The 14,876-nt window shown below is 41.0% G+C and overlaps 1 long non-coding RNA gene across 2 annotated transcripts; it reads left to right on the top strand.

The window, feature by feature from the left end:
* Positions 1-1,334: 1,334 nt before the first annotated feature.
* Positions 1,335-13,915, top strand: LOC129622420 (uncharacterized). Of its 2 annotated transcripts, XR_008699976.1 has the most exons (4): positions 1,335-1,981; positions 2,550-2,660; positions 12,653-12,865; positions 13,636-13,915. It is a non-coding gene; the product is annotated as an uncharacterized LOC129622420 (long non-coding RNA). The 2 variants fall into 2 exon arrangements; XR_008699975.1 differs by lacking the exon at positions 1,335-1,981 and having other exon boundaries at positions 2,338-2,660.
* Positions 13,916-14,876: the final 961 nt, after the last annotated feature.

The following is a 14,876-nucleotide window of genomic DNA, read 5'->3' as shown; positions in this document are numbered from 1 at the left end:
TTACATGCTAAGAATTTACTGAGGAGGTTTCTGATTTCCAGTGACCACTGTTGGCTGTGTCTACCCTGAGTTGTCTAGTGGGAAAAGTCTAGGGGACCTTCATTCTCAAGTTCATGGTGTCAACACAGCAAGTATGTGGGATTGGGGAGTATTTCTTAGTCTCTATCAGTAGTGTAATTACATAGAAATTTGAAGACTTGACAGAGTGTAATAAATACCGGAAACTCCTTCTACACACTCTGTTTATATTTAAAATAGATTTGTATTCAGTTGCTTCTGTCGTGTCCAACTGTTTGCAACCCCATGGACTGAAGCCTAGCAGGCTTCTCTCCATGAGATTTTTCAGGCAAGAATACTTGAATGAGTTGCCATTTCCTTCTCCAGGATATCTTCTGCAGCCAGGGATCAAGCCTGCGTTCCTGTGTCTCCTGCATTGCAGGTGGATTCTTTACCACTGAGCCACCAGGAAAGCTCTCAGATAAATGTAATAGTACCTAATCCTGTAGTTTGGTGCCAGGAGAGAGGAGCTGGATGACATAGAATGCCCATGGAAAACATCTGTGCTCTTGGACTTGGTGAAACCATTGTTTATGCCAAGAAGAGTGTGTCTGAATAAAATATAAGTTGAGAAGAAGTTTAGAAATAAAAGTTTACATTTTGAGAGGACTTTTGTGCCTAACCACTGAATATACTTTCAGAATGTCATTCAATCTATCTTTCAGAGACATGCAGGTGGTGATGTATGACTTACATTGTTTCCTTTGAGGACTGGAGAAAATCGGAGCACAGAACTGTGACTCACTCTGAATCCATCCACATCATTGCAGGGGTGGGGGCACTTCTATGCTTTCCTGCTCATTTCTTTAACATTAATGAAAAGCAGATTGATTTTTTTTCATTTTAGGATGCAATGAGATAAATGAAAGGGGAGGTCAGTTGAGTTTTTCTTGCTTGAAAATTGTACAGTCACATCTGAGACACCTTCCTCATTCTAAACCAACCTGGAGTAGTAAGAATAATTTAGACAAAGAGTATGAATGAATGCTGAGCAGTGGAGAACAAAGAAATTAAGAAACCACTCAGAAATAGCTCGAGGATTTAGTTCAGAGGCAAAGTTAGGAATTTAGAATCTTATTATCCTGGTTTTGAATGGATTTCAAAACACTAATTAGTGCCCTAACTCTTCTCTGAAGCAGATCATTTCACTCAAAGGCCAGTTAAGAAGTTAGAACTTAAAAGAGTAATTCTCTGAGCGGCTCTGTTGCTTGTCTTCCCTGAATCACTCAGGACTTAATGATGGGGAAAACCAGGGGTGGAATAAAGCTGTGGACTGTGTGGGAGAGACAGGGAGTCCCAGGGCTGTGGGCAACATCAGGCCCACTGCTCAGAGCAGGTCCAGAGGCTCTGGGAGCCAGGGGTGGGGCAGAATGTGCACTTGGGTGGCTGCAGGCTCTGCCCGCTGAACACACAAATGACTCAGGCTCTATGGCCAAATGTGGGACCATCAGCTCAGCTGTCAGACCTTCCTACCAGGGTCAGGCTCAGCCCTCCTCCCTGCCTGCTCTGAGGGACTACCCACTGCTGCTCCCTTCTCAGCATGTGCCCCTCTGCAATGAGGACTCTGTTTTAGGGCTGAAGACCATTTTTCCCCATGAACTTAGCCCCAGGTCACACTTGTATCAGATGCACTGCTTATCCCTTCTACAGCCATCTTCAGTGCTTTGGGTTTCATACATATATAACCTCACACAAATAGCTTCAAGTTCATGGCCAAAAGCTGACATCAGCCCCAAAAGGAACGCTGATCAGAAGCTATTCAGCTGGCTCAGTTTCTCACCAACTGAGACCATCTTTCTGATGTGGAGCCCCAAGCCTTCTCACTGTGCTGCCTGGGATCAAACCATTTCCTCGGCTGGGTCTACTTGTGCCCTCAGTTGAGGTTGAAGCCCTGAGAGTCACACCTACCCTTCTGCAGAAACTGGTCAGCTGGATAACAATGGACTATAGACTGAGGAATTCAGAAGAGGGTCTGGAATCAGTAGTCAGTGCAATGTTTTATGGGGTTTTAGAGGCTTCTGATGACAAGCCATAAAGTAAAATAGATAAACCTCTCAGAAAGTAAGGAGTCATTTTGACATCTGAAATAATTTAAGTTTCTGTTACATTTTCAGAGCACAAATCATCCACTAGCCTTAGATTTTAGCTGTTTCCCTGGTTGTCTAATTTGTTTTTAATTTCATTGGAGTATGGCTGATTTATAGTGTTGTGCTAAAAGAGGAGAATGAGAGCACTGTGGACCTTCAGAGTTACTTGCCAACAACAATAAGACATGTACCAGGGACTTGGGAATCAGCAAGACCTGTTCTAAGCACCTTGGTGCCGAGTGTTTCCTGGGATCACAGCAGCTAATATCTTTATCGAGATCCAGTGATTTTGTTTGGAGTAAATTAATCTGTACTTCTTTGCATGAAACACATGTGGTTCCCTCCTTACAACAAAAATAATTTCAATTTCTGTCCACTGGGCAGTGTTCCCTGTCTGGGTTTCAGGAGTGGATTTGAAGAAGGAGCAAAGACCCCTGATACATCATTGTTTCGACCACAGAAGGACTGAAGGACACAGCATTAAAAGAAGAGAGGAGGGAAGAGCAATAACAAAAAGTAGGTGAGCATTCCAAACAGAAACAAGACAGGAAAAGGAGCAAACAGGTTTTCCTAAGTAATAATTTTTCTTAAAGTTTTTAGTTTCTATATTACAAGTTTCCATTGAGTGTCCTGAATAAAAATGGGAAGGAGAAAGGAAACCTCTTGTGGCAATTAGCTAAGTGCCCCAGAGCCCTGGTCTCCCCTCTCTTCTTCGCGGCAGTCTTTTATTTCTGATGGGGGCCCTGAGGTTCCTGGGAGGCAGACTCCACTCCCAGCCCCAGGGCTGGGGTCTATAGTCTCTTTCATCTCCCTGGCTACAGAGATTGGTTCAAAAGTGGACTGGCTACTTACGAAACCTCAATTAATGGCTTCAGGTTTTCTGGGAATGCAGAGACAAACCATTTTAATAGGAATTCTGGAACCAAAATAGGAGCTGGGAGTTGATGGCAGTCAACGTCTCTGTTATTGGAGCACGTTAATTGCTTTATTGTTCAAGCTCATTTGAGCTTGGGTTTGTTTCTCTCTGTGAATGAGAATTACTTATAATCGAATCAGAGTAAAAGAAATCTCATCAGGAGATTTCAGAATAACAAGGATGAAGCTATAGTTCTAAATCTTCTTGCAAGAAAAAATAAAGCACATCATCTACAAGGAAATGATAACCAGACAGGCAGTCAGTCTCTCATCAAAATTTCAAGGTGGTAAAAATCATGGAAAAATATCTCCCAAATTTCGAGGGAAAATTATTTTTATCTTAGAACTTTACAGAGTGAAACTTTTCTGAAGTGTGAAGTCACGACATCGTTAAATCTACATTTTTTTTGTTGAGTTTGCCTCCCACATACTCTTTCTTAAGAAGAAGCTTAAAGATACGCTTTTGGAGAAATGAGGGGCTCCAACAAGGGAGGGGAAGACGTGGACTGCAGCCTGCTTCTGGTCAGTCCAGCCAGGAATGAAGGGACACCCTGGAACTGCAGCTGTGCACCAGCCAAGGGGCAATAGGTGTGAGGGGGGAGGGGGCACCCAGGGAGGACACCTCCACCTGTGGGAAAAGATGACCCTAAGGGGCAGATTGGGAAACAAAAGGTACCTAGAAAAAAAGTTGAAAAAGTCGGACAGTTATTTACTACAGAGAAGAAAACGCTGTATAAAAATTTCATAGCTCATAGTCATGATCAGTGTTTATAATGTGAATCTGGATTATTGCTCAGTTATCAAAAGATGCCTGCCTCCACTGGGAGAATATGGCTCGGCTTTTGAAGAGCTCCATCCACATCATGACGGAGTAAATGCACCCCTTACTGTGTGTGTGTGCTCAGGCGCTCAGTCGTGCCAGACTCTTTGTGACCCCATGAACTGTAGCCCACCGGGCTCCTTTGTCCATGGGAAATCTCCAGGCAAGAATACCGGAGTGGGTTGCCATGCCCTCCTCCAGGGAATCTTCCTGACCCAGGGATCAAATCAGTGTTTCCTGCATGAGCAGGTGGATTGTTTAGCATCTGACCCACCAAGGAAGCCTTTTATTATGTGTAACTCATGGATAATTATGAATAATTAACAGATGTTTAGTGAGCAGTTAGGCATTTTATTTTTGTGGTTTTCTTATATTGGGGAACACATGTGTTTTCAGGTTTCAAACATAAGCACTTGAAAATCCCCTAGATCCTAAGTAATTGCCTATGGTGGCTAACAGAACACACTGGGAGTGGTCTTAGGACCACTTATTAACTCACATTGACTGAGCAGTAACTGCAGGCAAAATAATATTCTAAATGATGTGAAGTGTTGAATTATAGATGAGTAAAATATACAGTGTCTGACTTCAAAGATTATAATCTATGAACAAAAATAAAACTTATTCACGGAGCAAAAATAAATAAGCATATTAAATCAAGGTGAAGATAAATTATTCAGAATCACTGAAGGTTGACAATAAAGAGGAAATAAAAATGGGTTGGAAATATACAGATTTCTTACAGGTTTTTTCCCTAAGCCAAATATTAAAGAATTCATTTATTTTATAACTCTGAAAAAGTTATTTAAATCCCCCTGACCCCACTTTCCTTATCTGAAAATGAGAAAATTAAGCTAAACCTTTCCTTCCTGCTGTAAAACTTGATATTATGATTCTGACAGAATTTCCCATCAGGCATAAATAACATTTCAAGGAAAACAGGGGTTTTCTTTTATCAAAACAAGGAGATAGTTCTTCTGTCACCCATATTCAGATCTCTAGAGATTATTCCAGATGAAAAATTCCATATGGCAGTTGTAGAAAGTAATGCATTTGACAAAGAGCCCCCAGAGCAACTGAAGGTCAGGAAGGGCTTACTGCTAACTCACACCACACTCAACAGACAGATTAATCTTCCTACAAGATGCTTTGGGCATAAAGGACCTTGCCTGAAACACTTTAATAGCTTTCCCCAGCACACAGGATCCAGACCTACAGGAACACATTTCAAACTGCCTTAAACATATATACCAGGCTTCCATTTCTTTTTTTTAATATAAATTTATTTATTTTAATTGGAGGTTAATTATAATATTGTATTGGTTTTGCCATACGTCAACATGAATCCGCCACAGGTATACACGTGTTCCACATCCCGAACCCCCCTCCCTCCTCCCTCCCCATACCATCCCTCTGGGCAATCTTGAGAAAGAAGAATGGAACTGGAGGAATCAACCTGCCTGACTTCAGGCTCTACTACAAAGCCACAGTCATCAAGACAGTATGGTACTGGCACGAAGACAGAAATATAGATCAATGGAACAAAATAGAAAGCCCAGAGATAAATCCACACACCTATGAACATCTTATCTTTGACAAAGGAGGCAACAATATACAGGCTTCCATTTCTAATAACAAATTACCAGATTGCAAAAAGAAGACAATGTTCACAAGCTATTTTAAGCAAAGAGAAACATATTGAAAGAATATGTTTGTTGTTGTTGTGTCTTTCAGTCAGTTTTGTCTGACTCTTTGTGACCCCATGGGCTGCAGCACACCAGGCTTCCCTATCCTTTGCCATCTTCCAGAGTTTGCTCAGACTCATGTCCACTGAGTCAGTGATGCCATCTAACCATCTCATCCTCTGTCACCACTTCTCCTCCTGCCCTCAATCTTTCCCAGTGTCAGAGTCTTTTCCAATGAAGTGTGGCTACCCTTGAAACCCAGGGCAGTATGTACAGCTGGTTTTGCCAAGGGCTTCCCTACGGAAGGGAGTTGTACAGAATCAAGACACCAATTATTGATAAAATGGGTACATTTGGACACAGACACACAGGGAGAACACTGTGAGCAAGAAGGAAAAGATTGGAGAGAAGTATCTTACAAACCAAGGACCACAGGGGACAAGCCATGGTGGCAGCAAATGCTGGAAGCCTGGAGAGAGGCAGGGAACAGATTCCCGACCAGCATCCTTGGTGGAAACTAGCCCTGTGCACACCTTGATCTCAGACTTCCAGCCTCCACAACTGGGTGATGATACAGTTGTGTGGTTTCAGAATGTGAAAGTCTGTTCTGGCCACCCTGGGAAAGGAATTCATATGGTAATCCTACATCTCATTTTTGAGGAACTGATGAAACGTTTTTAAAAGGGGCTGGGACATTTCACAGTCTCATTAGCAATGAGTGAGGGTCAGTTTCTCCACATCCTGGCCAAGGCGTGGTGCTGTCCAACTTTCTGATTGTTGTCCTGGTGGGTGTGAACTGGCCTTCTATGGTCATTTAGAAAGTATTTCCTTATAATCCTTATTATTCTTACAAGATTAATAGTAATGTTTCCTCTCTCATTCCTGATTTTAGTATTTGAGTCTTCTCTCTCTCCCTTTTTCTTGGTCAGAATTTTTTGTCAACCTTGTTGATCTCAAAGATCCAACTTTTGATTTTATTGATTTTTCTCCGTTATTTTTTAATTCTCTGTTTCATCTACTGCCACCCTTGTCTTTATTATTTACTTCCTTCTTCTTGTATATTTTTAAGTTTTAATGTTTACTTTGGGAATTATTCTTAACATCTTTATTTATACCAATCTAGGCAATGGCAACCCACTCCATTGTTCTTGCCTGGAGAATCCCAGGGACGGGGGAGCCTGGTGGGCTGCCGTCTATGGGGTCGCACAGAGTCGGACACGACTGAAGTGACTTAGCAGCAGCAGCAGCAGCAGTTTGGATTACTATCAAATTAATGTTAATGCTATACAAAAAACTTTGCTTTTGTATAGATATGGTCTCCATTCCCCACTTACTGTCACAAAATACCTCTGTATGCATTGTTTCCATCAGTTTGGGCTTATAGTCACTGCAGTATGCATTTGTGTTTTAAATCAAATAGGGGGAAATGGGGAAAGGAAATTAAATAGGGTAAAATAGAGTTACAAACAAAAAATGCATTTATACTGCCTTCTGTATTTACCTGTGCAATTATCTTTATTGGTGCTCTTTATTTCTTTACATGTATTCAAGTTAAGGAATGGTGTTCTTTCTTTTCAAAATAAAGTACTGCTTAATAGTGTCTCCTATAGCTCCAGTACTCTTGCCTGGAAAATCCCATGGCTGGAGGAGCCTGGTAGGCTGCAGTCCATGGGGTCGCTAAGAGTCAGACACAACTGAGCGACTTCACTTTCTCTTTTCACCTTCATGCATTGGAGAAGGAAATGGCAACCCACTCCAGTGTTCTTGCCTGGAGAATCCCAGGGACGGAGGAGCCTGGTGGGCTGCCGTCTATGAGGTCGCACCAAGTCAGACACGACTAAAGCGACTTAGCAGCATAGGTCAGATGTGCTAGCAAGGAACTCTCTTAGTTACTGTTTATCTGACAATCTGATTATTATTTTTTATCTGGGACTTTTAAATTTCTTCTTCACTTTTTTGTAGCACAGCTTTGCTAGATATAGAATTCTTCTTTGACAGCTTTTTTTTTCTTTCATCACTTTTAATAAATCAACCACCACCTTCTGGCTCCCATGTTTTCTGCTATTTTCACTGATACCTTGTCAGATCCAAGATAATTAGACTTTCTGTTTTTATTTTTCTTGCATGGGTTCTCCTTATCCTGCATTCTTTCTAAAAGTCACTGTATCAATCTAGATCCTGAAATAAAACATGATTTTTCTCAGGGTGAACATACCAAAAATGTGATCACCCAAAGTGATCTGAGCCCTGCAAAATCTTTGCCACATCACCATGAGAGATTTTCACAGCCTACTGGCAACTTTAAATTCTAAGTTGCTCCACACTGTTCTCCATAGTGGCTGTACTAGTTTGCATTCCCACCAACAGTGTAACAGGGTTCCCTTTTCTCCACACCCTCTCCAGCATTTATTACTTGTAGACTTTTGGATCGCAGCCATTCTGACTGGTGTGAAATGGTACCTCATAGTGGTTTTGATTTGCATTTCTCTGATAATGAGTGATGTTGAGCATCCCTGCCTTATGATCCAGCAATCCCACTGCTGGGCATACACACTGAGGAAACCAGAAGGGAAAGAGACACGAGTACCCCAATGTTCATCGCAGCACTGTTTATAATAGCCAGGACATGGAAGCAACCTAGATGTCCATCAGCAGATGAATGGATAAGAAAGCTGTGGTACATATACACAATGGAGTATTACTCAGCCATTAAAAAGAATACATTTGAATCAGTTCTAATGAGGTGGATGAAACTGGAGCCTATTATACAGAGTGAAGTAAGCCAGAAAGAAAAACACCAATACAGTATACTAATGCATATATATGAAATTTAGGAAGATGGTAACAATAACCCTGTGTACGAGACAGCAAAAGAGACACTGATGTATAGAACAGTCTTATGGACTCTGTGAGAGAGGGAGAGGGTGGGAAGATTTGGGAGAATGGCATTGAAACATGTAAAATATCATGTATGAAACGAGTTGCCAGTCCAGGTTCGATGCACGATACTGGATGCTTGGGGCTGGTGCACTGGGACGACCCAGAGGGATGGAATGGGGAGGGAGGAGGGAGGAGGGTTCAGGATGGGGAACACATGTATACCTGTGGTGGATTCATTTTGATATTTGGCAAAACTAATACAGTTATGTAAAGTTTAAAAATAAAATTAAATTAAAAAAAAGAAAAAAAAAATTCTAAGTTGCTCCAGCCACTAAGTCTAACTACACTGTGAGTTTATTGAGAGCAAGCAAAAGATATTCAGTACTTAGTGCATTAATATTTTTTATTGATAATGGCCTAGATTGTGTTTAATTCACATAATAAACACAACAAGCACATACCACACTTTATTGATGGAGCTGAGTGGTGCGTGTAATGTGAGCAGCATTTACAAAGGAAGGAAACAAGACAATGATGGGATGCTTGTTAAGGACCCAATCAACTTGAATGTGATGCTCTATACCACTGGACATTGTGAAAGCAAATATCTCATTTAACCCACCCTGGTCCTGGGTGACCCTCATCGTTTGCCCGAAGGAGCCTGGTATGACCTTGCCTTTAATGTCTTGATGAAGATGATGTTTCATTACTTTAGCTGTTAATCCTCTATTGTTCTTACAGAAACTCCAGCACCATAGGTCACATCCAGACTGAATTACCTCTCCTTTTATTCAGTTTTGATGAGTTTTTCATACATAGAAAGATATGGTAAAACTTCCAAGGGAAACAAAAAAGATTCATGATGCAGCTGATTTGTAAAAGTGAATCATCTAAAATCCTTGATGTTAACTTTTAATAAAAAGGCGGCTAAGATGGGGACTCTTTTTGCTACAGGGGACACTTCTTTCTAAATGGACATCCTCCCAGTAATAAGGTCTCATAGGGGGATAGCACTTCACACTTCAAGCAATTGTTACATGAAGAATTAACTCATTTGGTTCACCCAGGGAGGCAAGCAGACTTTATAAGCCCTTTTCTAAAAAATGAAAACACTAAAATATAGAGCAATTTGATTTGCCTTGGTCATACTAATTACTAGAAGTGATTTCCCCTGATAGTAATATTGACTTAATTTTCACAGTACTAACAGTGGCGATGGTGGGGGTAGGGGCCAACAGGTGGGAAAGGCAGGTTTAGGGAGTTCTCATTTTTAAATTGAAGTATAGCTGATTTATATTATTTTGCTAGTTTCAGATGTAGAGCAAAGTGATTCATTTATATACATATAACTGAGTAATATAAATACTTCAGATTATTTTGCATTGTAGGTCATTAATAGTACTGAATATAGTACCATGTGCTATATAATAGATCTTGTTGTTTATCTACTTTATATATAGTAATGTGTATCTGTTAATCCCAAACTCCTAATATACCCCTCCCTCTTTCCTTTCCCCTCTGGTAACCATAAGTTTGCTTTCTATGTCTGTAACTGTAACAGATATCTTTATAAAACTGTGAGCAATCATCTCTAAAGGAATCCATGCCACTACTGCAGCTCTTGATGATGATGAAGATAAGACTGATGATGATAAGGATTTGGTGTTAATAGTGTTAACATTTATCAGAAAATCAGTAAAGGCCAGGGATTGTAGTAGATACTTAGACTGAATGAATTTATTAAATGCTCACAGAATCATTAAAAGTTAAGTGTGTTTGTCTGAGTTCAATCAGGAGACAGAAACTGCACATTAATTTGAACAGAAGTATAATGTAAAGAGTTTTAAAACAACTATAAGAGGATTAAAGATATAAAAGAAACTTTAAAGAGTAACATACAGCTGAGAGGGAATATCTAAGGAAAGGGAAACTTGGAAGGGTGGCCTGCATCAAGACCAGTCTTTTGGACTCTGTGGGAGAGGGAGAGGGTGGGATGATTTGGGAGAATGGCATTGAAACATATATAATATCATATAGGAAACGAGTCGCCAGTCCAGGTTTGATGCACGATACTAGATGCTTGGGGCTGGTGCACTGGGACGACCCAGAGGGATGGTATGGGGAGGGAGGAGGGAGGAGGGTTCAGGATGGGGAACACGTGTATACCTGTGGCGGATTCATGTTGATATATGGCAAAACCAATACAATATTGTAAAGTTAAAAAATAAAATTAAAAAAAAAAAGAAAAACAATCTGAAGCCCTATTTGGCCGTGATTCAGCTATGTGACCCTGGCTGACTCGATGGCCTTCCACTTCAGTTTAATGTGGTAAATGAAGATTTTGGATTACAGGATCTCTTAAGGCTCTTTCTGTACTGGACTGTGAGGCACTTAACTGTGAGGCAGTCATGTTAATAAATAATAGATACACATATACATAGATTATTATTTAGTTAGTACATGTAAAAACTGCTCTTTTGAAGAGGCTTGAACAACCAATATCAGATTGATTATATTCTTTGCAGCCAAAGATGGAGCAGCTTTATACAGTCAGAAAAAACAAGACCAGGAACTGGCTGTGGCTCAGATCATGAATAAATAAAAAAAAAAGACCAGGGTGAAGAACTCACTTGACCAGTGGTTGCAGCCCACTGCACAACAGAGGCTGTTATTGGGTTCCAGACCAGAGAAACAATGACCTTACTTGCTTGCTTAGAAGCAAACGTGTAAACACATCAAGGATGGCAGGGCCAGCCTTGTCTGATCCCCCTTAGCACTAGGAGCCTCCCATGAGCAGAAATTAGATCCCTGATTAGATCCCTAAAAGCTGGTGAAGCCAGCTTCTTATAGCCTGCCCTCAAATATTCATAAACATATAATTATGCACTTAAATATCAAAGTGTATTGAGAGTTACTACCTGTTTTAACAGGTATATATTTAACACTCATTAAATATGTGTTGGATGAGAAGTGAGAAAATGTGTCCTTAAATTGTGGTTAAAATTAATAAATTCTGCTTAGGATCTTCCCACTGTATGTAAAATAACATTTGTAACTATCCTAATACTTTCTTTTGTTGGATTACACTTTGAATTATTTCTTTTATTTGCCATGACTGCAAGGAGATCCAACCAGTCCATACTAAAGGAGATCAGCCCTGGGTGTTCTTTGGAAGGAATGGTGCTAAAGCTGAAACTCCAGTATTTTGGCCACCTCATGAGAAGAGTTGACTCATTGGAAGACTCTGATGCTGGGAGGGATTGGGGGCAGAAGGAAGAGGGGACGAGAGAGGATAAGATGGCTGGATGGCATCACCAACTCGATGGACGTGAGTTTGAGTGAACTCCAAGAGATGGTGATGGACAGGGAGGCCTGGCGTGCTGTGATTCATGGGGTTGCAAAGAGTCTGACACAACTGAGTGACTGAACTGAACTGAAGAGTCATCCATGACTTATTTCTAAGTAGCTCCACTGAGCTCTGTCTTGCACTGATCTCTAGTGTATTTTCTCTTTAAGGATGAAAAGTGTACAATGCTGACCAATGGTTTCCTATCCATATCAGTATGGACACATAGATATTTATTTAATACTTTGGATTGCAATGCAGTACTGCTGTATTTAGGCTTCCTCTGTGGCCCAATGATAAAGAATCTGTCTGTAAAGCAGGAGACGCAAGAGGCGTGGGTTCAATTCCTGGATTAGTAAAATCCCATGGAGAAGGGCATGGCAATCAACTCTAGTATTCTTGCCAGGAAAATCACATGGACAGAAGGGCCTGGCGGGCTATGGTCCATAGGGTTACAAAGAGTCATGCATGACTGCAGCAACTGAACATGAGCACAGTGTTTTGCTGTTCAGATTGTTCCAGATTTGGTCATTTCAAACTCTTTCAGTTTAGCTCTAGTGAACCTTTCACAAGCTCCCACTATTATGTTTTTAGAGTACTTTCTTCCTTACTGAAACAACAAGGAACCCCAGGTTCATTTTGTATGTTTCCTTCCCCAGCCCCAGAAGCACGAGTCCTGGTCACTCTATTGGAGAAGGACGTTGGAAACCAAGAAATTGGAAGTCTGTGTGCTCACATATAATGCATTGTCACTGCCTCTAGACACTCTCAGGGGCAGACTAGAAAATACATGTATGTTTACTAACTCATGGCTACATGCCTATCTATAATTTTTTAATCTTCCCTTCTGTATCTATTTTAGGTATGAGTTCATACTGGTGCCTTTGAATCCAGCCTAGGAACAAAGGATTCATTATAGCTTTTGTCACTTGTTCAACGGAAATCTCACCCTCCAACGATGAGGAACTGGTTCCCACCACCTGGTATTGATTTATTTAATTGTTCAGATCCATGATACAAGTTTAGCAGTATCAGAACTGTTCACCTATAATCCCATGTTAATCGTCTTCTTGAGGTAATTGTCTTGTTATTTATTTTATGGATTTTTTATTTTTAAAAGTTATTTGTGTGTTACCAAGGAAGACACTTCAGCTTGGTATAAAATTCAGATGAATGCTGTGGTGAGGAGGTGATGAGATATTATGAGACTTACAAGAAAGCTTTCCAAAGACTGAGAGGAACATTAGAATATAATCGATTTTATTTGGATTTTCCCCAGATCCCTGGGAAAAAAGTTGCATTATCTTTTGCCACTGATTCTTGGTTACATGGACTATGAAAGAATTATTATGAAACCCCATTTAGTTCAGTTCAGTTCAGTTGCTCACTACAGGCTTCCCTGTCCTTCATCATCTCCCAGAGTTTGCTCAAACTCATGTTCATTGAGTCAGTGATGTCATCCAACCATCTCATCCTCTGTTGGCCCCTTCTCCTCCTGCCTTCAATCTTTCCCAGCATCAGGGTCTTTTCTAATGAGTCGGCTCTTCACATCAGGTGGCCAAAGTATTAGAGTTTCAGCCTCAGCATCAGTCATTCCAATGAACATTCAAGACTGATTTCCTTTCACAGTTCGTGTACTATTGAAGCCTGGCTTGGAGAATTTTGAGTATTACTTCACTAGTGTGTGAGATGACTGCAATTGATGAAACTCCATTAGGAAGAGATAAAAAAGGAAAATAGAAAGCAAAAATTTACCCCTGAGGTTAGTACACATGACCCCATTATGACACATGAAGTTTTAACATCCTAACACTGGTATTCTCTTGAATTTTCAAATCTTTTCAGGTATCTGGATGCTGACCCATTTTTACTGAGTTTCCAAAGTGGGTCAGTGGTAAAGAATCCACCTGCCAGTGTAGGAGACACAAGAGACACCGGCTGGATCTCTGGATCAGGATGAGTCCCTGGAGAAGGAAATGGAAACCCACTCTAGTATTCTTGCCTGGAGAATCCCATGGACAGGGGAGCCTGGAAAGCTACAGTGCAGGGGATCGTAAAGAGTGGAACACAACTTAGCAACTAAAGAACAAATCAATAAATTGTGCAAATGCTGCCTCTTTATTTCCAGATCCTATCATTAAACAGTGCTGCCTTTCTCTGTTTTAAAATTTAGAATCCAGTTCTTCATTGAAAGAGAGATTTTCATTTATTTTTCATTTGAAAGGCATGCCATGTCCTGGGTGTGTTTAGGAGTTCCCTTAGTGACTTCATCATAATTGGCTGAAATATTTTTACAGGATCTGATCCAGGCTGAGTTCAACAGTGCTGTGAATTATAGAACAGTTAGTTCTTCCTGACCTAAACAGCTGTCAGGCTGTGGAATCAGTGCTGCTTGAGGCTAAGTTACATCAGAAGGTTAATGCTCAGGCTCTTAACTCTGTGGACCTTTATGGCTCAGATATTCCTAGTGTGACAGGCAGAGATAGAGCCCAGTCATCTTGGCAGGACCCTGGGTGAACACATGCATGGAGCACAGCATATGCACAGTTTCTCTGGGCATTTGGCCTTTTAAGGGAAGAGTCTAAAAGGCCTTTAGAATCCACTTTTTATTTTAAACCTAAGTTGGCTCCCCTGGTGGTTTAGATGGTAAAGAATCTGCCTGCAATGCAAAAGACCCAGATTTGATGCCTGGGTCGGGAAGATCCCCTGAAAGAGGAAATGGCAACCCACTCCAGTATTCTTGCCTGGAGAATTCCATGGACAGAGGAGCCTGGTGGCCTATAGTCCACAGGGTCACAAAAAGTTGGACATGACTGAGTGACTTTCACTGGCTGATGCTCAAGAAAGATAAAGGACTTAGCCATAGTCCCCCAGCTGGCCGGTGGATGTGACAGGTCAGAACATACATTGTCTGTATTTCTGACTTCTAACCCACATCTCCATCTGCCAGGCCTCCTTCAGGGCATGGGGACCAGTCTGCTGGGTTGTTCACTCAGAGGAGTTGAAATCCAGGTCGGAATAGTAGTCCAGAACCAGAAAAGGCCAAACAGAGATGACATGGGTGTATTATGTCTTCTTTCAAATAG

Source organism: Bubalus kerabau, chromosome 11 (assembly GCF_029407905.1).
Source record: "Bubalus kerabau isolate K-KA32 ecotype Philippines breed swamp buffalo chromosome 11, PCC_UOA_SB_1v2, whole genome shotgun sequence".
In the NCBI taxonomy this organism is placed as follows: domain Eukaryota; kingdom Metazoa; phylum Chordata; class Mammalia; order Artiodactyla; family Bovidae; genus Bubalus; species Bubalus kerabau.
Note: the sequence above shows the minus strand (reverse complement) of the source record. Positions and strands in the feature narration are given on the sequence as shown.